Source organism: Canis aureus, chromosome 14 (genome assembly GCF_053574225.1).
Source record: "Canis aureus isolate CA01 chromosome 14, VMU_Caureus_v.1.0, whole genome shotgun sequence".
Lineage (NCBI taxonomy): Eukaryota > Metazoa > Chordata > Mammalia > Carnivora > Canidae > Canis > Canis aureus.
In genome coordinates this window covers 30,107,043-30,130,798 of record NC_135624.1, presented here as the reverse complement: position 1 = coordinate 30,130,798, position 23,756 = coordinate 30,107,043, and the positions used below count along the sequence as shown (strand labels likewise).

General features: G+C 43.7%; 1 protein-coding gene across 7 annotated transcripts in view; it reads left to right on the top strand.

The window, feature by feature from the left end:
• CYRIB (CYFIP related Rac1 interactor B) overlaps positions 1-23,756 on the top strand; it is a 147,877-nt gene that overhangs the window by 42,258 nt on the left and 81,863 nt on the right. For all 7 annotated transcript variants that reach the window (XM_077847260.1, XM_077847253.1, XM_077847258.1 and 4 more), the window contains exon 2: positions 2,230-2,282. The gene's annotated coding sequence lies outside the window, so the exon portion shown is untranslated. The remainder of the gene's footprint in view (positions 1-2,229; positions 2,283-23,756) is intronic.

Genomic DNA, 23,756 nt, shown 5'->3' with positions numbered 1-23,756 from the left:
CTGTCTTCCTACTGCTTGTGCTTGACCATGTGAACCAGCAGATTAGCTGGGGGCCTTTGCATGTGCTGTCCATCCTGCTTGGATCCCCTCCTGCCTGGACTGGGGCAAATTCTAGCTTGTCTTTTCATTTTCAGCTTAGATATCACCTCCTCAGGGAAGCCTTTCTTATACCCATTGCTGGCCATCCCCTGCTGAGCTAAGTAAATGCCTGTTTCTGTGATTGCCCAACACCGCACTCACCACCGTTGTCCGCTGTTCCAGATTCCGTTGTAATTGCTTGTGTGCCTGTAATTGGCCCACTAATCCATGGAAGGTCTTGGCTGGCTGGGATGGCTTAATTCCTGAAATTACCTCCATGGCCAAAATGCTTGGCACATCATGGGTGCTCAGTATATAGTTCTTGAAAGAAGCCGTCTTCTCACTTTCCAGCAGAGGCTACAGGAGCTCAGAGAGGTTCAGTACCTTTCCCAAAGTAACACGGCTTTGAGAGCCTGAGAAGGGGCTGGAGCCCATGGTGTGACTCTAAAGAGGAGACACGATGAGATCTGGCTTCTAGAGCACAGTCCAGGTTCTCTGCCTCCACCATGGAAGTGAAAACAAGTCACTCTTACCACTTTCCTTCTAGGTGAGCTGCATGCGGTCTCATGGGTTTGTCTCCAGGTGATACAATGGCTAGCTTATGCTTTGTGTTCTTAAAACAAAAAAAGGGTCTTGTGAGAGTTAGAGCCCTTTTCTGATTGCTAGGTCCTTTTTTCCCAAGAGAACAACTTGGTTCCATTCTCTATTTTGTAAATCTGGTAATGAATGAATGAATGAATGAATGAATGAATGAATGAATGAAAAAAAAATCCTTCATGTAATGGGAAGACCTAGAGGAGTCTGGAGAACTGTAGTCATGATGTGTGTGTGTACATGTTTGTGTGGGTGTGGTGTGCACACACTCCCCTGCAGGGCATGGGGCGTGTTGCACACGTTCAAGGGCAGAGTAACTGTTTCCATGGTTCTTAAATTAGCTCCCCTCTTTTTTTTGGCACCAAGCAGTCCCATAATCATGGTTTAAAAGGGAATTTTAGGGGCACCTGGGTGGCTCAGTGGTTGGGTATCTGCCTTCAGCTCAGGTCGTGGTCCTGGTATCGAGTCCTGCATCAAATTCCCCACAGGGAGCCTGCTTCTCCCTCTGCCTGTGTCTCTGCCTCTCTCTTTGTGTCTCTCATGAATAAATAAATAAAATCTTAAAAAAAAAAAAAAAAAAAAACACAAACCTGTGCCCAGAAGCAAAGGAGAGATGACAGGAGTGTCACAGGCGGTTGACGTGATCAGCCCACAGTGTTCTCCTACCACAATCAGGCTCGGCCCCCAAACCTGTTGTGAATAAAGTGGGGGCCAGTGGAGTGGCTTTCAGTGCCCAATGAAGAGCACAGAGAAAACACTAAGGTAGCTAAAGATTTAATGAAAGTACAGGCCAGAAAAAGGCATTCTGTTTCTCTCCTGTGCAATAATAAGGATGCCTAGATGCTGCAGACCTTGCTCCCATCCTCACACCAATGCTGGTGATTGCTCCATGGGATGTCGTTTAACTAGGGTCTTATGAAAATTCCCTTTGATTCATAAGTTTTTGCTGCTGCAAGAGATGTCCAGGGTGACAAGACGGTGTGCTATACATGTTTATTTTCCTTTCTCAGCCAAGAAGAAACCTAAAACAGGAAGTGATTCAGGGATAGAATGATTCAGACCAGATCAGACTCAAGATGGGCTGAGCATTTTGCTGGCACCAGGATAGGCTGTTGTAACTCAGAGTTCCAGCGTCCCTTCTCTTAGAATTCTGAATTTGAAAGGACATTGCAGCCCCACCCTCAGTCCCCAAGACCACAAAGTCCAGCCACATTGTCCTTCAGTCATAGGATTTAGATTTAGGTCTCTGCTCTTTACTCTGCTGTGCAACCATCAGCAAGTTACTGAACTTCTCTGAATCTCCTTTTTTTTTTTTTTTAATCTCCCATTTCTTTATTTGAAATACATAAAACTACTTTGAACATTAAGTGAGAAAAATGGTTGTGGAACATGCTCTGTAAACTTTAATGGTCCAAAGACATGGAATTTGGAGTAGTTATGTCCGGACTGATTCTCTGGTTTGAGAAGACTAAGAGTGGCTAGCATTTCCTGGGCGCTTACTGTGTGCTCAGGTCTGTCGTTATTTGCTTAACCCTTTGCTGTACCTCTGTTTTACAGGAGAAGAAACTGAGGCCTGGAGTTTGACTTAATCGTTCAAAGTTACCGAGTTGGTAAGTCACAGTGGATTTGACCATGGCTGTTGGCTTCAGAGCCTGTGTTCTTCACCACTTCACTGTGAAGAAGAAACTGAAGTGGATGGTAATATCAGGCCAGGACATGGATTTCAGTTCAGTAGAAATAAGAACCTTCTGCTCCTGTTGAAATTAGAATCCATGTGCTTTCTTTCATTTACTCCATGAATATTTAGAGAACCTACCAGGTTATCAGGTCAAACTATTAATTTAAATGAGAACTTTGGAGGGAAGGAGACACTCAGCCTCCTGTGATCAGTAGCAGTAATAATAGTTGATAGTTATTGAGTACTATGGAGGGGGAGACCCTGTGCCAAGAGCTTTGTCTGAATTACCTTGTTTAAATTGCAAGAGAAAGATGAGGTTCAGAGAAGAGAGAACCAAGTTCACTCCAAATGCGAGGAGTTGTCTCCAGCCGTTTGGGCTATCACACAATACCACAGACTGAGGGGGCGTTAAACAACAGAAACTTCATTCTCACAGTTCTGGAGGCTGACAAGTCCAAGATTGAGGTGCCAGCAGATTGGGTGTCTGGTGAGGCCCGCTTCCTGGTCTCACAGATGGCCATTTTTTCCCTATAACCTCACGGCAGAAAGGGTGAGGGAGCTCTCTGTGGCATCTTTCATCAGGGATGCAAATCCCATTCTTGAGTCCATCCTCAGGACCTAATCACTCCTGAAAGCCCCACCTCCTCACACCATCCCATTGGAGGTTAGGTTTCAACATAGGAATTTGGCAGGGACACTCACAGTGGATGGCAGAGGTACAGCCAGTGTTCACATCCAAGCAGCCTGGCTGGAGAGCCAGTGCTCTTAAATGCTGGGAGGCCCTTATGGAAAACCAACCTGGTGAGGCTCTCCATGCCCTCTACCCCCTCCAGGCACTTTGTTTTTCTGCTTCTTCTGTTTCCTTGTCATCCTTATCTCCTAACTGGCCTGTCTTTCACCTGCTAGCCTCTGGAGAACTTTAGCCGTGGAATGGAGATCAGATGGTAGGACACTGTACATCAATCTCTCATGCACGCGTGTAACTTTTATGTTAATGGAGTTTTAACTTACATACTGTAAAATGCACAATTCTTTTTTTTAAAGATTTTATGTTTAAGTAATCTCTGTGCCCAACAAACTTACAAATCCAAGATGAAGCGTCACATGCTCTACTAACTGAGCCAGCCACGTGCCCCTTGATGAATTCTTAATATGCCACCCCACCTTGTCCCCACCTACACAGGGCATTCAGTATTCCCATCTCTCCAGGACATTTTGTTAATCCCCTACACAGTTAGTCCTGCCCCAGGGCTAACCACTATTCTGACCTACAGAAGTCCCACATCCATCATATAGATTCCTGCTTCAGGCTTATCCAGATCCAAATATACTTACTCAACAAAAACAAAGCACAGATAAAAATAACACTTTAAATAGCGTGGGTGATCCTGTCATTCCACCCAACAGGCGTCTCTCTTGGAGTGAGTGTGAATGAGAGACAGATCTGCTGTTCCTTCTGTCACTCTTTGTTCCTATGGCTTTTTAGAGTCTGAGCATCTTGTGCCATCAAGTGTGTTTCTTACATTTATAGATTTTAATTATCCTACAACACAGCTTGGAAATGCAAGCCAGCTATTTCTTCTAGTGCTCAACCTAAGAAACCAAATCCAGTGCTGAAGGGACACTGCCTTTGTTGGAGGTGGTTTTTCGGTCTCTGCTGTGAGATCTTATGGGATTTTTCAAGGAGAATTTTGACTCCTTTCAGTTTTCATATCTGTGCTGACTTTGGAAGTTAACCCTTGAGTAAACTGCTCAACTGTTGTAATGTGGATGGAACTCAAGCATGGGTAGGTTGTTACATTAGATTTGGAGACGTCCAACACTCTGCCAACGTGGCGGACTATGCCGATCTGTATCTTTCCTGATATGAACACAGAGTGGGCTGAAACAGAAGATTTGCGCCGAGGGGAGCTCATCAGAAAAGGGATTCCACTAGTGTCAGAAATGAAGAGAGAAAATTATGCCAAGTGGTTACATGGTCTGAAGCTATGGCCATAGGGTCTGGGTGTTCCAATTTTAATGCTACAGTGGGGCCCAAATAAGACTTGGGCTCAAGGTGGAATTGAACATTGGGAATGTTAAACATCACACTTCTTTATGCAGAGAGGCTAGGAAACTTTCACTGTCTGTTGAAATAGAGAGGAAGCTTGCCTTGAGTAGAAAAAGTCACCAGCAAGAAATTAAAAACCATATGTAGTTGTGGAATCTACATTTTTATTGTGTGTAAGATTACGAGACCCCTCCAGCTGAGAAATGCACATAAAAGCTGGCCGAGTGCCATGGAAATTCCTAGCACAAACACAGAATCACCCCATAAGGATATTCAACAACCCAGACCTAGCAGGCCTCCCACATAAAGAACTACTTCTCAGGATAAGTTCACAATAAAACAATACGAGCTGTCTAGGAAATGGACTGCTTTAAGGTGGAAGTAATAGAACCATCTAAAAGAGGCTATAAAATAGCATATTTAAGATAATTAATGGCTAAAGATGATATTAAAAAAAGACGTAAAGAAAGATGAAAAAGAATAGGTTGATTTGTAAGGTGACCAAATTCAAATGAAAAATAGTCGTCGAAATTCAAATCCCACAAAAGGGTTAACTGACACGTTAGATGCAGCCAAAGAAATAATTAGTGAACTGGAAGACAGTGGGAATAGTTGACATTTGTTACATCCTTAGTATGTGCCAGATGCTAGTCTGTATGCATACATGAACTCGTTTAATCCTCAGAACGAAGTTATGTGGAAGACATGATCAATATCACATGTATTTTATGGATGGGGAAGCTAGGGCATGGTAGTTTATGCCACTTACCTGAGGTCACACAGCTGGTAAGGATGGACTGGGATTTGACCCCAGGCTGCCTAGTGTAGTCTGGAGTCTGTGTATGTAATTATTATGATGTAGATTATCCTCAAAAATAACCACTAAATAATAAAGATATGGGAACACACAGAATAGCAATGAGGTGTAGAAAGAGAATGAGAAGAGATTGCTTATGTTGAAACAGTGGGGAGAGGCAGTATTCAAAGACATAATAAAGGGGAAAAAAAAGATGTCACAATGATTTGAAGTCCCTTCAGATCTTCTCCAGTCCTTAGGTTCCAAGAATTTGTGACCAAGTCACCAGAATTTGTGGCTCTAAGGAAGGTGGAAATATTCAAAGAAGGATGGCAGAGGCTCAGTTTCCACTGTTGTATGCATTGATGTGCTGATATGTTTGAAAAAGTTTCTCTGGGGGAAAAAAGAAGCCTTGCTTTGTAGCATTTGCTGATTTCTATAGTATAAATACTTCCTATGACCAGTTTCAAGCTACCAACCTCATGTCCCTGAACCCAGAATTGGGAAGAGATGCGCCCACTCAGCTCTCTTGAGCTGGCCTGAGCCGGCTTCAGCACACCAGTGGCTCTGATGCTCATTCTCCTTTTAAACTGTGATTTCTGGGTTGTGCACCCTGGGGTGAAACTTCTAGGAAGTAGTAATGTCATGTGTGATGTCACAGGGGCAGGGAGAAACAATGGGACAAGAGTGGAGCTCTGGCCACCTTTCTTCTCTTGTATTTAAAAAAGCAAAACATTTTGTGAATGTGGGTGGGGAAATTAGCATACATATCCCACTATGGGGGACAGTGAAAATGAGTATAGCATCTTTGTGGTTTTTTTTTAAGATTTATTTATTTTAGAAAGAGCGTGCAAGCAGGGGAAGGGACAGAGGGAGAGGGAGAGAATCCCCAAACAGACTCTCGCTGAGTGTGGAGCCCCCATGCTGGGCTCAATCCCATAACTGAGGTCATGACCAGAGCTAAAATCAAGAGTCAGACATTTGACCTACCGAGCCACCCAGGCACCTGAGTACAGCATCTTTGAAGAGCAGTTTGGTACTATCTGCCATTTCTAAATGCATGGCCCTGAATTCAACTTCAAAAATTTGCTCTTATAAATTTTATCTTTCTTATAGTCACACATGGTGTATGTGAAGATATATATATATAATGTATATTCATTTCAGCATTGTTTGTAAGACAAGACCCTGGAAGCAGCTGAAATGTATGTTGGTAGGGGATTGATTGACTCAATTGTGGTATATTCTTACAGTGGAATTCTGGGCCACTGTTTAAAATAGTAGCTCATGGGACGCCTGGATGCCTCAGCAGTTAGGCCTTTGGCTCGGGTCGTGATCCCAGGGTCCCACATTGGGCTCCCTGCATGGAACCTGCTTCTCCCTCTGCCTGTGTCTCTGCCTCTCTCTCTCTGTCTCTGTCTCTGTGTCTCTCATGAATAAATAAATAAAATATTTAAAAAAAATAAAAATAAAAAATAAAATAGAAGCTCATGTATACTAAGAAGGGGTAATCTCCAGGATACATTCTTTTTTTTTTTTTTCAGGATACATTCTTAAGTTAAAAAAAAAAGACAATATGCAGAAAAGTGTATGTGGTGTGTTCCCATGTGTGGGGAAGAAGCACAAGATAAAAGTGTGTCTCTCTACACTCACCGACACACATCATGTGCTTGATTATACGTAGATTATTGCTGGCAGACACCAAGAAAGAAAGTGGTTGTGGGGAACACTGTTTACCCCTTGGTGGAAAAGCTTAAGGGATTGGGGTCTAGAGTGGCTGGAAGATGTCTTGTTGTAGATCTTTCATATTTTTTTTGAATTTTAAAGCATAAGCATATAGTGTCTTTTCCATTAAAAACAAACTAGTTAACAAAAACATCACTTCGGGAGCTTTTGACATGAAAGCCCCTCTCATTTTTAGAGATTGGCAGACCCCTATGTGGTTGCTGATCTTGGGTTTAATGAGCGTATGCTGAGTGCCAGGCACACCCCTGAAGTTTCCAGCTCAGTCCTCTCGCGCCTGTACACTGTGGGTCTCTCTGTTGGAAGGCTCTGCCCAGACCCTAACAGCTGCCCAGTGAATGTGTGATCCACGGAGGTCTCATTTGCAGAAGAGGGGAGGAGAAGTCTTGGTGCAAAGTCATGTGGCATGCAGCAGAGGAGGTGAGAGTCACAGTAGCCTTTCAAGTGTTTGAGAGCAGAGGTGACCCAGCTGCTTCTCAGAAATCAGGTTATCTGGAAGGGCTCTCAAGCCTTTCTCCGTCTTAACACTAGACCCTGGCACTTCTCTTGAGACCACAAGGAAGTGTTCTTTCAGTATTAATTTTTCCATCTTTAGGACTCTTTGCTCTGGAAAGTTGGAGTTGTGTTTGTGGACCAAATGAATCGCTGATGTGTTTAAGAGACAGCAAAGGCTGGGAGAATTTGTCCTGCGGTGTCCTTTTCTGAGTCATTATTAATCTTCCCAACTCTTGTGCACGCATCATTAGAGGGCTAAAGGACTCTAGCTTTGCTCATTTAAAAAGGCCCCCTTCGGGGCTTTTCTTAGCGAAATAGATGTTCCCAGAGGTGCTTTTACTCTTGTTTCCTGCAGCCAGCCACATTTCTAACCCATCACCAAGCATTTTATGGAACCAGATGCTTGCTCTCTTCTCTCTTATCATTTGGTAACAAATGCAGTAAACAGGTTATTCATCTCCAGAGGGCTATTGTTACGATGTTGTGATTTGATCAACAGTAATCCAAATGGCCAAGAGGACTGGAGCAAAAAGTTTATAGCATGGAAATCACAAAAACTGACCTGAGTATTATTTAAGGGTGTGACATTGTAGCAGATTAAATTCTTGCCAGCAAGGGCTATTTGACAGCGGCACTTTGCTGTCTCTCAGGAGGCTGTGTTGTGGGCTCAGAGAGTGCCCTTAAGTACTTTAAGTATCACTGCCACTGGTGTGATGTGTCGTGTAGTGGTTTTAGTTTACTGGGAGTGGATGTGTATCAGCAGTGTCCTCCGGACTCCCCAAGTGGTAATTCTATCTCCCCTGCCTGACTGCAGATGCAGAGGAGGTTTCAGTGCTGTTTCTTGTGGGAGGCTTTTCCGGGCTCCCCCCTCATCTAGGCTCCTCTTGTTCCATGGAATATTTAATTAAAGCAGGTATCTTCCTGGTTTTAAACAACTGCAGTTGTTTGTAGCTGAATTCAGACTGAATGCCAGGCAAGGTGGCCAGGATCATCTCACTTCCTCAGCATGAGCCAGCGTGCAGCATATGTCACAGCCCTTCAGAGTTCAGGAGCCGGGATTCTTCTGACCTCCAAACTTGAACTGGCTTCTGCAGAAAGGGGATGCATGCCATTGGAAAGTCCAGGGATGGAAATTCAGGCGTGGCTTCAACCGTGTGGCAAAGGCTTTACACAGTTTTCTCCATCCCTCAGCATCACCTACCATTTCTTTTTGGGTTATGGTGGCAAGATGGGCATCAGCGCTTTGAGCAGAAGGAGAAGGCCACTTATCCAACAGTTTAGGGGAAAGTCCCAGAACTGAGCCTCCATGTTTCTGATTGGTCTTATCTTCCCGGACCAATCCCTGTCCTGGGCAAACGCGATGCTCCGATTGGCCATCCCGGATCCAGCCTTGAAGAAGCTGGGGTCTGCACCTGCCCGAGCACCAGGAGAGGGGAGGTGGATGTTCCCCCAGGAAAATCTGGGAACCGTTCGTGCCTGAGGGTGGGAGTGGGTAAGCGAAAGCAAGGATGTGCAATAGGGTAGGTTTTTAACCAGTGTTTACTCAATGAATGAATTAACGGGTGAATGAGCAAACAGGAGCGTGCTGCTGCTTCTGTGAGCTGGTTATACAATACCCGGAGTGAGGCTTTAACAGATGGGAGCCTTTGCAGAGAGGAAGGTTAAAAGAGAGCCTTGAAATCAAGTCCTGTGAGGCTGACATTAAATTAGCTGAAATATTTAACGAGATAGGAGACGTGGGAAAGCCGTTTCCAAATGTCTCAAGGGCATTCCTAGAAATAGAACCTTTGCTGGGTCCCCATTCTATGTCTTAGGTGCTGGGCTAGACACTTGTATTGGCATCACCCCGCTTTTGTCTTCATTTTATTTTTATTGGGCAGTCCACGTATGCTTATTAAAGAAAATCTAAAAATGCACGCAAAAGGGAAAAATAAGTGCCCTCCCATAATCTTACCCTTGAAGGCTAATTGTTATTAATATCTTGCTATATACACTGTCAACCTTTTCTCCCTGTTTTGCAGCTGCGTTAAAAAAAAAATTATTTAATCTTGATATTGGTGCTTGTCAGAGAAAGAACCTGTGGCTCATACCAAGGCCCGAGAATCCTTGGGCCAGAATGCAGTCCCCATGTACCAGCCTCAGAAGTCCTCTCTCATTTCTGGGCTTCGGTTTGCCTGCTACATAACCAGCAGTGTGTGCACTAACAGGATTTTACTATGGTTCTATTCTGAGAATCCTGATTTCATCACTCCTTGTTCATCCACTCACTCCTTCATTCATGTACTCAGGAAATATTTCACTGGGTGCTGGAGGTGTACCGGTGAATGAGGCAAGGTGAATGTCCTGCCCTCCTGGAGCTAAGTGTCTAGCTGAGCTCCACCTCACCTGCAGATGGTTAGATCAGCAGCCCCTGGGGGATGTGCTGGGGCTGCCAATTGCTCTAGTCCCCAGCCTCTTAGGAAGCAACCAGCAAAGCAAAGAGCACCATTGCCAGAGGCCTAGTTAATATATGCTCTCTGCCCAAGATACCTCTCCTAAAGGGAATGGGTGTATGTTGAGAGATGGGATGCTCAGGATATGCATTACCTGTCCTTACCCTCCCAGGCCTGGCCCTCTGGGTAATCTGGGGTTTGGCCTATATTATGTACATACGATGACCCTGTTTTCTTAACCCCAGACTAGAACTCACGGTATGAAGCAGGGTTAGCCAAACAGAAGGAAGAAAATAATTTATTTCTTGAATGCAGCCATAGGTATTTTTGCATGGCTCTCCTTGCTTGGGAAGGTAGGTATCCTCTTTTTGCAGGGGAGGATGCTGAGGCTCACGTGGATCTGTGATTTGAGCTCAGGCCTATCTGATGGCTCCCAGTCCTGTGAGCTCTCCCTTCATGTTCCTCTGATCCAGATACATCTGAGGAGTAGGACTTTAAAAGTCTCTGAAATTCTGGGTTATTTGGTAGTTTCATTCCATTCACCTATTTAAAAAAGTATTTATTGAGGGCCTATGTCCAGAAACTGTTAAACCTGGGATACCAGCTGACCAAGACCAATGAGGGCTCCTACTCCCAGGGAGTCTGAGTTAAGTCATTGGCAGGGTGATGATATTTCTGCATGTTCCCTTGCTTGATGATTTATTGAGCCATGCACGAGGATGTATCAATCAGGATGCTTTGAGTTGTAAGGGACAACTGGATCATTGATAGGAGTGATTCACATAACCAAAAAGCAAAGAGGTGGGATAGGTTTCAGGCACATTCTGATCAGGGCTCCGGCTTCATTTCTCTGTGACCCTCTGGGCTCTGCACTTGAGTCTGTTGGCTTTGTTCTCAGGTTGACTCTCTTCATAGTAGTGAGAGGACTGCTAGCAGGGCTTCTGCATTGTTCAACACCAGCAGACATCAGGAAGGATAGGTGTGTTCCAGGAAGCACAGAGGAGAGCTGTCCAATGTGGTGACCTGGCTGCTGGTTCCTCTCAGACCACATGCTTGTCGGATCACATCCAGGGGAGGAAGAGCTACCATCGTTCCCCAGGCCATTGAACAAAATTCCTGGGCTTCCCTCTGATGGGATCATCTCAGGACACCTCCTTCTCACTCCATCATGGAGGTAGAGGAAATGGGATGACACATTGGTTTAGACCAGTCAGGACTCCTCATCCCTGGAACTGTCAAGGATCCGGCTTGCTGGGAAGAATAGAATAGATGTTGAAGAGGCAACTACAGTCTGTAAGGGGGCAGTGTGTAGGATGTGGGCATAGGAAGATGAGTGAGGTCCCTTCTCTTAAAAAAAAAGTCTTTCTCTCAAAAAGCTCACATTCTAGTGAGCTTCCTGAGACTTTGGCAGTGATCAGAGGAAGGGCATTTACAACATTTGAACCCTAGACACTTTCCATGTTTCCTTAGTCAGTTCTTATAATGTCCTTGTCAAGTAGGTATTTCCATTTCACAGATGAGAAAACAAGTTCAGAGAGGTTAAGTCACTTGCCAGCAGCCGCACGCCGAAGAGATCAAGGTGTTTTGAAATTGTGCATCCTGTATTCCTTCCTCTCCTTTTTGTCATGGTTGTAGAGAAAATACATCATTAACAGAGACCCTACAAAGGTTCATCTAATGACTCCTACAATAAGCAGGGCCTTGGGAGTAGTTACTGCTTTTCATTTCAGGCTTTTATTAGCGGAATTCTGTGTGCTTTTTTTTTTTCTTTAACCAACTCTAGATGGGAGGAAAACTCTTCTCTCAGGTCCAGATAAGCAACCTATAATTGAATGAGCTTCTGAGAAAGGCAGAACCATTGTCAACTCACAATGCATCAGAAGAGATGGGTGCATTCAGATAATTTTACAAAAATGATTTCTCTCTCCTTTTCACTTTGCTGCCTGAGGCTTCCATTTGGTTTTAAAGTAATAGAGTAACTATTATGTAATCCGATACAATGCTGCTTTCCCCTGGGCTCAGGTTAACTCATGTGTTCAAAATACAGGATATATTTTTGGGGGAGGAGTTTATGTAAAGCCAGTGTGATTCCTAAATTAAACTGCCAAAACAAGGGTGTACGAGCCCGATTTTCTGGTTCTCTCCAGACTCTTGCAGAGATATAACATCCAACAGAGCAGACGATGGTGTGCTGGTGGTGAAATGTCCGTGTTCTCACTGCCTCCTGCACCTACAGTGCATGTCTTGGGCTTTGCTGCCTGTTGAAAGAGCACTGGTTGGTTTGTAGATAGCCTGACCTCACTTCCACTCAGCTGGACATAGTTTTGTCATGGGAGAAATTAATAAAAATGGAGAAATCAAAACGGTGGTTGGTGACACGCTGACACCTAAGACTTTCAAGTTAGATGCTGTACTTTTGGAGTTCTTGTGTCTGTTTTCCTTTTTTAATTTTTTTTTTCAGGTTATTACTGATAATAATGAATTTACCTATATAAATTTCTACTAAGTTGTCTGCCATGTTTTGGGTCCTGGGGATAGAGAGCCGACCAAAGCATAGTCTCCTTTTTTTTTTTTTTTTTTTTTAATTCCTCCCTTTTAAAAAAGATTTTATTTATTTATTTATTTATTTATTTATTTATTTATTTATTTATTTATTTATTTATTTATGAGAGAGACAGAGAAACAAAGAGACAGAGAGGCAGAGACACAGGCAGAGGGAGAAGCAGGCTCTATGCAGGGATCCTGATGTGGGACTCGATCCCAGGACTCCAGGATCATGCCCTGGGCCGAAGGCAGATGCTCAACCCCTGAGCCACCCAGGCATCCCATAGTTTCCATTATTATAGTCTTCATTGGGCCTCCTCTGGAAAGCTCTCCTCCCAGTCTATCCATGCCAGTATATATATGTTTTTGGTTCTGCTTTACTCTGGGCCTGGCTAACTTGTTAAACTGGACTTTGGCAAAAGAGTGAAATAAAAAAGAGGAAACAGAAAAGACCTGATGGTAGATGCATAGGCTCGGGTGTCCAGAGGGATTGCTGGGCTCATCTTGTTGACTCTAGACAGTGACTACCATGGTTGTCATTAGGACTAGTATGTAGGATTTTTTGTTACTACAGTGTAACCTAACTCATCCTGACTGATGTGATCACCACTATCAGAGAGGTGGCAGGATTCATGGAACCTGCAGCTTGTGCATGCACCTCTTTGAATGCATGCACATGCAAATATATAGAAGTATAGATATGAATCTGTTACCTGTATGACAAGTGGTTCTCAAACTTCACTGTGCCTTAGAATCGCCTGGGGATCTTTTAAAATTCCAAAGCCCAGGACATAGTCTAGATGAATTAATTCACCAATTCTGAGGGTAGGACACAAGCACTAATAGATTTGAAGCTCTCTGGGTGATTCTAGTTTGCAGACAAGTTCAAGAATCACTGGTCTATGAGAATTATAATAACATTGCTAGGTTTGTTTGTTTTGTTTTAAAGATTTTATTTATTTAGGAGAGACACACACACAGAGAGAGGCAGAGACAGAGGTAGAGGGAGAAGCAGGCTCCATGCAGGGATCCCAATGCGGAACTTGATCCTGGGTCTTCTGGACCATGCCCCGGGCCGAAGGCGGGCTTTAAACCGCTGAGCCACCCAGGGATCCTCGACATTGCTGTTTTTATTTGAAGAGGAATAAGGATAGTGATAATGCCAGTGGTACTAGCCATCGTTATCATTTCCTGACTGCTGCCTATCTGCCAGGCAGTATCCTGGGTGTATAACAAACACTGTCACATCTAATCCATACTGCAGTCCTGCCAGACAGCTTTGTAGGTGGCTGGATAGGGAAAAAGGTGGGGGGAGGGTCATATCTTTTAAACTGATGTCAGCTACAGAGCTGCTTAATCCAGATGGTCAGGTATAGTCCAGAAAGATGAAGTTGTTGGGTTGATCTTGTCGACCCCAGAATAACCACCGTGGGCCTCATTGGGGCTGAGACTCAAGGGTTGTTTGTTACCACAGCATAACCTGGCCCATCCTGATGGATGCAACCATCCTTTTAATAACCACAGTGGATTCAGGAATCGATATGCAAAAGCACATTTTGCAAAGTTATAAATTGAGAGAGAGTTTATTTTGGCTTGTGGCTTGGAAAGAGAAATGAGTGTAGTAAACCAAGCTGTTTATCTTGGGTTGGTTGATTCATCCATCAAAATCACTCAGTGTTTCAAGGAATCAGGTTAAATAAAAATTAAATAAATTAATAAAACATTACCTTGTGTTTTTGTAGTGCTTTTCTCAATGGGATACGTGGTGCTATACAAATGTCATATCATTGCTAGTCTTCTTGACATCCTAGAAAGACTGTTGGGCATCAGCAAGGCCATGTGTTGGTATAGGTAATAACAGAAACTAAGTGGTAGTGAAATGATTACCCAGCATCCAAAGGGACATTTGGCTAAAGTCTTGGTGGGTAGGTATGAGTTTGGCCAGGAGGTATGATAGTGCTGGGAAGGGTGTTCATAGCACAGGCAAAGGCACAACAGCAGGAAGTGGTATTTATAGGAACTCTATAATCAGTTTAGTATTAGTACCAAGAAAGACATCAAACCCACTTTTATGGGTGATTGAAAAGTCCCATAAAACTTGTTTTTTTTTTTTTTAATCATTTGGTACACATCTAACATTTTCCCCCCACTTTGGAAGAAATTTGTGTGTAAAGAAGGGCCAAATAAGCATAATGCTTTAATTGACTTGATTTAACCTGAAAGATCACACCAGATACAGCACTCGATGTTGTATACTGCTTAATAGTAGAGATTTTTTTTTTTTTTTATAGGACTCTGTTGATGCCTCAACCTTTGGATCCAACTGTTGCAAATGAACTCAAGAGTTATCTGAGTCTCACTCAGTGTCCAGGCCTTGGGGATTGTGTTCCTGGGAGACCCTTCTTTTTTTAAGCCCCTCTTAGGCCTTTTTCTCTTCAGTGTAAAATGTTGGATTGAAGGTGAATTCCAAGGTCCCTGCCATGCCTAAAATTAGGTGATTCATCAGGTACCCGTTAATGCACGTGTCCCATTAAATAAAAATGCTAAGTAAATACTATAATGGATAGTGTAGACATTTTCTCTAACGCTGTGGGTTTAGATAGACCAGAGCAAGGTAGCATTCTCCCCTCCACCTTGGTCTGTACATTAAAATAGAATGAAGGATGCTTTCTCATTAAATCTGTGTTCTGGGCAGCCTGGGTGGCTCAGCAGTTTAGTGCCACCTTCAGCCCAGGGCCTGATCCTGGAGACCCAGGATCGAGTCCCATGTCAGGCTTCCTGCGTGGAACCTACTTCTCCCTCTGTGTCTGTGTGTGTGTGTGTGTGTCTCATGAATAAATTTTTTAAAAATCTTAAAAAAAAAAAAAAAAAAAAAACCTATGTTCTGAGATGCCTGGGTGGCTCAGCAGTTGAGCATCTGCCTTGCGCTCAGGGCGTGATCCTGGGGTCCAGGGATCAAGTTCTGCATCGGGCTCCCTGCGGGGAGCCTGCTTCTCCCTCTGCCTAGGTCTCTGACTTTCACTATGTGTCTCTCATGAATAAATAAATAAAATATTTTTAAAAAACCAAAAACTTTTGTTCTAACATGAAATTGGCACCAGAATTTCAGAGTTAGCTGCTAAACCAGCTAAGGTGCTTCTTAACTTGAACCATATTGATTCTTTTTTTTTTTTTTTTAATTTTTTTTTTTTATTTATTTATGATAGTCACAGAGAGAGAGAGGCAGAGACACAGGCAGAGGGAGAAGCAGGCTCCATGCAGGGAGCCCGACGTGGGATTCGATCCCGGGTCTCCAGGATCGCGCCCTGGGCCAAAGGCAGGCGCTAAACCGCTGCGCCACCCAGGGATCCCCATATTGATTCTTTCTCAGAAAAGTGGTGGTGTTTTTTTGTTTGCTTTTTGGTTTTTTAAATCTTATGCAATGTTTTTTCTTCTGCAGCCTCAAAACTCAAAACTTTTTCACACTGTAAGCTCGTGTTTGACATCCACATCGTTCTGTCTAAAGGCCTGTATTTCAGATAGTTGGTTACACAATTAATCATTTTGGCTACTTTGGTGAGGTGGGTTTATGTCTCGCCTCCTCACATAGCTCATCTCATTCCTTGGTTTTAGGGCAGTGTCCATGTTGGGAGTTTGAAGTAGGGTTATGGCCCTAGGACTGGGTTAACTCAGGCTGGACCAATGCCATCTCTTTGACCAGCTGCACCTGTTTGAGTGCATTACCTTGTGCCAGGCACTATGCCCAACTCGTGCTAGCACTGGGGGTATAGTGGTGACAAAACAGCATGGGCTCTGCCCCTGTGGGGCTGCTGATGTTTAAGGAAGTACACAAATCACTGTGCAATTACAATTATGTATGTGCTATAAACAAGAAGCACAGGGTCCTGAGCACTCTCACAGCAGGGCATCCAACCTAGTTCACTCAGAGTTCAAATGCATGGACATGATGAAGAGCCCAGGAAAGCGGTTGGGGAAGCTGGAGGCATTAAGAGCCCTGTATGATCAAATGCAAGATGGGAACAGGTGAAGAGTTCAAGATTAAGCCTGCGAACAGGGTTAGGGTCCCTGTGAGTTGATAAAGTTCAGGGCACCAGGCCTTCCTTGGCAAATTCTTGCCCCTTCCCCTGTAATTCCCCAAAGCCAAAGGAATTATTCTTTCCCTTAAAATCTCCAGGCCATATGTCTGTATCATTTCTTTGGCAGTTGTGTGTTGATTTGTATGGTAATAAGGCAGTGTGTCTTTTACCTGTCCCCCAAAGGGAAGGCTGTTCCCTATACTTGGTGTGTCTCCTTCCCAGTGTGGATGGAATCGTCAATCAGGTGGCTAATAAAAAGGCCTATAGCTCACCGGTTAACCTTAGTATGTGAGACTCGTCCTTCTTGCATCCACAGCAGCAGATGAAAAGAAGGCTCAGGACCTGTGGGAACAGTAACAGCTAACAGCCCCATGTGCCCTTTGTGCTTAAATTCACCAAAGCTTCCATCGATTAAGGCAATGAATGGGGGAAGCCTATTAACTTGGGAATAGTTTAAGAGATACTAGCTTGTAATTAAAAGTCCAAGATAAATCGGCTTTTCTTCCCTGCATCTAATTACCTAGTTTTCTTTCTGCCCCTGTGATTCTGTTTCCATTAAGAGAGCCTTCTATTTGCTTATGCACCTCCTGCCCTTTCTTGTGCTCTCCTTCAGAATCACTCCCTGCCCCCATGGTCACTTCTGTTTCTCTTTTATCTTTCTTTTGGCTACATGCTTCCCCTTTTGAAGGCCAGCTTTTTAAACAAAATGGCTCAAAACATTGAAGGAAAATTTAAAGAAATATTGTATCTCTTCTTTTAACCTCTGTGAGTCTCTCTGCCATTTCCCCACGGGGATACATATTGTCTATTAGTGGCATTCTATTATAGATACAGTTTTGTAATTTGCTTTTCTAGAATAGTCAGAAATTTTCGACCAGCAAATGTTAATTGAGCTCCTACTATGTGCTGGACATCGTTCTAGTGGCTGAAGTAGATAGATCAGTGAACAAACCAGACATAAAATCCTGCTCTCATGGAAGCTTCCACCTGGTTCATGGAAGAGAGACAACACACATAATATAAATTCTTTTAAGAGGTGACCACTGTTACAGAAAGAAACAGGAGGGTTAAAGAAGATCAGGAGTATTTATAAAATATTTTCCCATGTTACTACCATCTTCCTGTGTACTTAGGGGTTGTATATTATCCTTGATGTTGATGGATTATATTTTATTTAGAGCATTTAGAGCCTTAGGACTATAAACTTTAAATTTGGAGAGGACTTATGAATCATTGCAAGCAAATCCTTCGGTTTTGAGGTGAGGAAAACAGGTCCAGAGAAAAGAAATGACTTGCTCAGAATTATACAGCCCCTAAGTGGCAGAGCAGGGGCTTTTACATTTTAATTAAATTGATTTTCGTTAATTCTAAAGACAGTTCTTTCAGAACCCTGCTATGCTGTTTCCCTGCTGTGGGAAATTGAATTTGTTTCTGGTTTTTATTATAAATAATGCTACGATAGGCAGCTTTATACCAATACCATCTTAATGAAAGCAAGTTAATAATAACAGTAATAATAATAAATAATAGAAAAGGCTAATATTTATTGAGCACTTACATTTGCCAGGCACTGTGCAAAGTGCTTTACAGGAAATAACTTAAATCTGACAGCGAGTACCATTACTTTCCTGTTTTTTACAGATGAGGAAAATGAAGGGATTCAGATTCAGGGCTGAGTACTTAGTCACTATGATGTACAGCCTTCCATGTTCGGATACAAAAGCTGCCAATTTCAAAAAGCAAGATAATCACTAATGCACATCTATTTAAACATTTAGGAGTTTTCCAAGAATGTTGACATATTGGGTTTAACTGTATGTAATTGCTGTTTTTAATAGAGTAAAACGTGATTGACCGTTGGCAGTTTATGTTCCATCCATTATTTCGTTTAATCCTCACAATAACAGTGAATTAGGTGGTATTGTGCCTGTCTTATAAGTGAGTGGCCTAGTATTTTAGATGGAGCTTGGACACTGAGTGATTTAATGAATGTTTGTGGAGAGATAGGAGGAAGGGGGGACAGGAGGCAAGGAAAGCAGCGTGACCAAGGCCAAGTGACCAGCTGCTATTACCTGGCTCAAATCCTGGTTCCGTGTCTTACTGGCTTTATGACCTCCAGCAAAACACTTTAAATTCCTTGTACCTCATTTCTCATCTGAGAACTGTCATTATAAAGATTGAATTATAACACGGATGGAAATCATTTTGTTCAAAACTGGCAGAAACGAAGCGATCGATCCGAGGTGGTGGTGGTGGTGGTTGCTTCTGCCATTATATTTGAAAACAAGCCCATCTCTTTTCCCCAACCATGGTGTTTCTGTAAAACACACAAAGAAGCTTTTTAGAAGGGCCTGGGTAACTTAATGACCCTTGACACAATTGGGGATTCTTTTTCTTTATAGATAAAGTTGTCCTCTAACTGGGATGGGGTGCCCTATACGATGAGTAGAGCCACAGAGATGAACCTCTGTTTGGGTTTCTAGGTCATGGTGGGGTGAGGTCTGGGAACAGATGGCCCACCCAGCCGTTCTTCTCCCTCCCATTGTCCAGTGCCATTTCAGATTCGATGACATCTTGCCCCCTTCTTCAGGTGACCCCCCTCCTGCGTGTGTGCAATGTGTGCATCTTGATAAGGTGGCCCAGACACAGTGGGGGTGGACCGGTGGTGGGCAAGGCAGTGAGTGCCCTTGAGCCCTGAGCAGTCTTGCTGGAGTGGGGTCTGCTCCTCTGGTCTGCTTTACCACCCGGCCTTTGCTCCTGGAGGGGAGTGACTGTCAGAGCTGAAAATGCCAAGTGGCTCCTGAACCACACCACGGGCTGAAAGAGCTGCTTGTGGGAAAGGGTGGTGTCTCCTGAGCCTGCCTGCCCTCTTTGGGTTTTTCTGCAGCCAGCTCTCTGTCTCCAAATGGGGCAGTGGTTTTCAGGCTGCAAACTGCTTAGGACATCCCTAAGGCCTGTGAACCAGCTTGTCCCTCTAGGGAAAAACCTGCCTCAGGGCAGGGCTTGGGAGGAGAAGCCAAGGCTTGCAGAAAGCCTCTTCCTCTTTTTACATTAAAATCTTGGCAAGAAAATATACTCTTTATTTCTGTCCCCCGTATCAGCCGCAGATTCTCTAACTGAACTCTCAGGGATCATCCTGGCTTCATCATACGTCAGCTTTTCCGGCTGCAAACAATTTTGCTTCTGCAGTCGATGGGGACTCTAATAACTCCAGGTGGTGAATGGGCGGTGGGGAGTACGGTTCTGTAGAAATACAAGCTCTAAAGCAATACAAACACAGAAGAAAAAAATGGGAAGCTTGTCAAGAGGGAAGTGCTGTATTAAAACATTTTACCTTTATTGACATTGAAGAATCCTCCCCTTTAGCTTAACACTAGGAGATGTGTTAAATACTTTATGGTACAGCGACATGGGCTGAGTAGTATAGAGCCTTTAATAAGAGGGCAGCTGATGTATCTTTATTAAGGAAAGGTGATTAAGATATACCATGAATCATATGAAACACAGCAGATTAGTTTAGGATATGAACCATTTTTATAAAAATATATGCATTATCTTTATATAGATATAGAAAAAGCATTTGGAAGGGTATCCACATGGTGGGAGGTTGGATCATGTGTTTATATTTTCTTCCTTTTGCTCATCTGTGTTTTCCAATTTTTTCTGCAGTCAACATGTGTTATTCATATAGTTAGGGTGAACGGGAGGTATTGGGGGGCTGGGAACCTCCCTTTTTTACCCAGTCATTCCCTATACTTTATTGAGGGTCTCCTAGGAGCTGGGTGGGCAGGTGTTGGAATAGGCAAGATAGCTCTGGCCTCTGCCTTCACAGAGCTGGTGTTTCTGTAGCAGGCTTTTAAAAAACATTCTTTTGGGGTGCCCAGGTGGCTCAGTTGGTTAAATATCTGCCTTCGTTTGGCTCGGGTCATGATTCCAGGATCCTGGGATGGAGCCCCCCCATTGGGCTCCCTACTCAGTGGGGAGCCTGCTTCTCCCTCTCCCTCCGCCCTTCCTTCCTGCTTGTGCTTGCTCTCTCTCTCAAATAAAATCTTAAAAAAAATTTTTTTTTAAGCTAAAAAATAAAAATATTTACAGGTTGTAATAAGTACCATGAAGGCAAAAAAGCCAGTAATCTAGGACTGACAGGAGAGAGGAGAGGGATGGGGAGGACCACTTTGAGGAGGTGACCCATGAACCTGAAGGCCCAGAAACAGCCACTTGAAGAGGCTGGAAGGCATATTGGAGGCACAGGGAAGGACCAGCTGTGAGAGCCTGCCACCTTCCTGCAGGTCACCCAGAGGGCTGGCAAAAGTGGTTGTTTGGAACTGCCTACAGTGGGAGAAATGTTACATTTGGAAAATATGATGGAGGCTCACAGACAGCCTTGTAACTCAGGAGAAATATGGCCCTAAGGATAACTTTGTAACTCCTGAGAGATCGGTTAATGTTTTGCTAGATAACTGGAAGGTATTAAGGGTTGAGATGTTGGCTTTGTACTTTGTAGCTTTTGGGTAGCTCTGATGCCGTCTTTTGTGCCTGATAGGCCTTGATTTCTGCCCTGGGGATGCTCTGGCCTTCTTCCCCTTTCTCCTTCTGGATTTGTGAAATTTTCCTATTGGATGCTCGGGTGTAAGGCAGGACACTGGAGTCTTAGTCCTTAGTCTTTGAACCACTGGCCATCCTGGAAATGTTTGGGAGGGTGCCTCCTGGAAATGTTTGGGAGGGTGCCTCCTCCTCAAGGATTTGGTGTTCAGTACTTCCACCAACAGGAGGAGGGAAGTGGTTGATAGAAGACCCTGAAAGTTAGGTTGAGGACTTAGACAATGATTTTGAGTTAACTATGGCAGCACCATCCAGAGTCCTCTCTAGGAGCAATCAGAGCAATACAAATCAAGAAACATAACAATGTTCAGATCCTCTAACCCAGAAACTTCGGTCCAAGAAAGATATGTGGAGATTTTATATATATATAAAATTATTATATATATATGTAAGTATAATATATGTGTAAATATAATGCATGTGCTATATATACATACATATATATATATATATATATACATATATATATATATATATATATATCGAGAGAAACCAAGAATACAGCAATGTCTATAACGGCAGTAACAGTCATTAATGGCATTGTGCTTTGGGGCTTTGAACATGTTTTCCTATAAAGTACTTATGAGACCTTTGCAACATTCCTGTGAACAAGGTTCTTAGGCCGGTTTCCCAGATGGGAAATGAAAGGTTAGAGAGGTTATGTGAGTGACCCTGGCTCACTCTGGCAGATTTGGTCTCTGATCTCTAGTACTTGCATTGTTGCCTAGTGGGTTTGCTCAGAAACTCCCAAGAAAATAATGAGAGTTCAAGAAAGGGTAGGGAAGGGGCCAAGCCCGAAAATCATTATTGAATTTAATGCATGCTTAGTTCTGTCCGAGGTGTTTGTAAATTTTATCTGGGTCAATCTTTACCCGGGTACTTGTGGGGAAAAAGGCTCTGAGAGGTTGAGTAACTTGTGTAAGTTGTAGAACAGGACTCAGACCCTAGCTAGGCTGAATCCAGAGTTTTGACATGGTTTCTGCTCTGCCGTATTGTCCTCTGCTTCATGAGAATGCATTGCTGGATGAGTGAGTAAATGTGAGGCTGAGGTGTTCTTTCCCACAGCTCTGCATTTGCTGGGTCCTTTCCCACCAGAGCTGGAGCTTCGCTGGCCCTTGGGGCCACATTTTTCCAACACCCTTCACCTAAAGGCTCTCTTCCCTCGCTCAACTCATCCCTTGCAAAATACTCAGAACCAAATGAGTCGAGGGTAAACCAGGCACACAGGGTGTGAACCTTTAGCAACTGAAGGAAATGGAGCTATTTCAACATGATGCAATATTCTGCAGCCATTAAAATGATAAATGTGACTGTAGAAATATGAAACGGTATTGGGAAATTGTTGCACGGATCTGAAGATAGCAGTTAAAGCAACGTGCATTCGCATGATTAAAGGAGGGAAGAGGACAGGATTGAAAACTGTGCAGGACACCTGGGTGGCTCAGCGGTTTGGCGCCTGCCTTTGGCCCAGGGTGTGATCCTGGAGACCCCGGATCCAGTCCCACGTCGGGCTCCCTGCATGGAGCTTGCTTCTTTCTCTCTGCCTGTGTCTCTGCCTCTCTCTCTCTCTCATAAATAAATAAATAAAATCTTTAAAAAAAAAAAAAGAAAAAAGAATACTGTGTGCAGGTATTGGGATTGAGTGCTATCACCTTCTGGTTGGTCTGCCAAGCTAGAAATGTCAGGGCCATGTCCCACAGCTCCTGGGGCTGCTTTCCCCAGATTCAACTAGTCATGAATTCCTATAGGTTTGACATCAGTATCTTAATTCTGATGCTCATTTTTTTAAAAGATTTTATTTATGTATTTGACAGTTTGAGTACAAGCAGGGAGAGGGGTAGGCTGAGCGAGAGGGAAAGGCAGGCTTCCCACTGAGCAGGGAGCCTGACGTGGGGCTCAATTCCAGAATCCTGGGATCATGACCTGAGCCAAAGACAGATGCTTAACCAACTGAGCCACCCAGGCACCCCTCTGGTGCCCATTCTTGCTCTCCACTGCCAGCTTCCGAAAGCAGCCTCTCATTATCTCTCGCCTGGACTGAGCAGCAGCTTTAGTAGTCCTCGGGCCCCCATCCTCATTCCCACTGTAGTCCGTATTGGACACTGTCATCAGAGTGATCTTGATATAAAACACATCTGATTATATCTCTCCCTTGCTGAGAAGCTTCTGTTTACTTGTTACTGCTTTCAGGAGGGCAAGTTCAAACTCCACAGGATGGTGGTTGAGGTGATCTTCCCCGTCTCACCCAGTCTTCCCTCCAGCATGTCATAAACTCCCCTTCCTGTGCCCATGTGCCTTCTGTTTTCATTCCTTCCCGGATCCCAAGACCAAGCCCATTGTCCCAGAAGCTTCCACGGCTGTCTCCGGCATGGTTGGTTCTTCGCTCTCCTGGATTACCAGGACTTGTGTGCTGTGTTGTTATGGTTGGGTCACTGAATTCTGAGGCCCTCCAGGGCAGGCACGGTCTGTCTACTGACCTCCACTCCAGACCTCAGCATGGTGCCTATGAACTAGTAGAGGCACAAAATTGTGTGTTGATTGAATGAATGAATGACTAAGTGAAACAATTTATTCTTCATAATGTTTTAAAGTTGATTTAGTAATACAATTTTCAGAGGAAACAGAATCTAAAGAAGAGATCAGGAACTTCTGAAATTTACAAAACCAC